Here is a 1,476-nt window from a genome sequence, read left to right on the forward strand (position 1 = left end):
GACTGTGCATTAGTGTGTTTAAGAAACTAAATGGAACGCTCTCTGTCCTCTCTTTCCTTAAATTACTGTCACTCCAATCCCCGAGTCATCCCTTGGCTTTAAGTGCACTGTAGCTATGACACTTGGCAGTTTTAGCTCTGATACACAGCTCCTACTCCCAAATCTAGAGCAGTTTTGAAAAAGTATAGAGCGATTCTCCCCTTCATATTTAAATGTATTTATCTAGCCATATGGACCCCTCCCAAACCCCAAGGGTGTTCTCATCTCAAGGTCCTCACACTTTCTGTGCCTTCTAGCTGGGAAGCTTGTTCCCTAGCTCTCTTCATAGCTTGCCCTCTCGCCCCAGTCAAGTCTTTTTAAACCACCATCTTGTCAGTGAAGCATTACCTGCCCAGCCTGTTTAAAATGGCACTCCAAGGCCACAGAGATGGCTCACTGGGTAAGAGCACTTGTGCAAGCTTAAGGACCCGAATCTGAAGCCCTAGCTGGGTATGGCCGTGCATACTCATAACCTCAACACTAGAAATAGAGACAGGCAGAGGGTGGAAGAGCTCGCTGGCCAGCCAGCTGAACTGAAATGGCAGACGTTTAGGCTGCTAAGAAACTCCATGGTTTAGCTGTTGCTATTGGTTATTGTTGTTTTGTGTAGGGGTGGTTATTCATTTTGTTTTGAATTTTTTCTTACTTTTTTTTTGATTGAGGTAGGGAGAGGCACAGAGAAAACATGAAGTTGGGTGGGTAGGGTGATGGAGGAGTTCGAGGAGGGGAACATGCTGAAAATATATTGTATGGCGGGGGGGGTGGAAGAAACCCTGTTTCAAGGAAATAAGGCGGAAAATCATCCATTGTCTTCTGGCCTTTGCATGTGCATGTGGACATGCACTAATGCGCGCGCACACAGGCACACGCACGCACACACGAAAACAATAGTTCCATGACGTTCCATTCTTTTTACCTTGTGTCCCTTATCTCCATCAGATATGCCCTGTCACTTACTTGTTAATGTATGTTTCCCTCTAGAAGACTAATTTAGTGAGAACAGGATTTGTTGGTGAATCTTTTATTTTGTCCCAATACCTAAACCAGCGCCTGGCATATAATTTGTGCAGGAGAAAAAAAACTTATTGAATGACTGAGCAATCATCTCATGCAGTAGCTAAGCATTTATTAAGCACCACATGCCTTATTCCGTCAAGTCTACGATCTATCAATTGTAAGATCAATATTACCAATTATAACGTAGCCATAAGAGACCTGCTGATTTCAAAGATGTTAAAATTGGAATAAAAAGGATTTTGGAATTGATATTTTCTGGGCACCATGGAGAGTGCTGTACATAGATTATATCATTTACCATTAATCATTAGCTAGTAAAGAATAGCTAAACACACCATCTTATCATGGTAGCAGATCAAGCCAGGCCTCTTATATACTCTCTCATTACAGCCTTCCTATAGGACAACATACCAGTTCTCT

This window comes from Arvicola amphibius, chromosome X (genome assembly GCF_903992535.2).
Source record: "Arvicola amphibius chromosome X, mArvAmp1.2, whole genome shotgun sequence".
Classification (NCBI taxonomy): Eukaryota; Metazoa; Chordata; class Mammalia; order Rodentia; family Cricetidae; genus Arvicola; species Arvicola amphibius.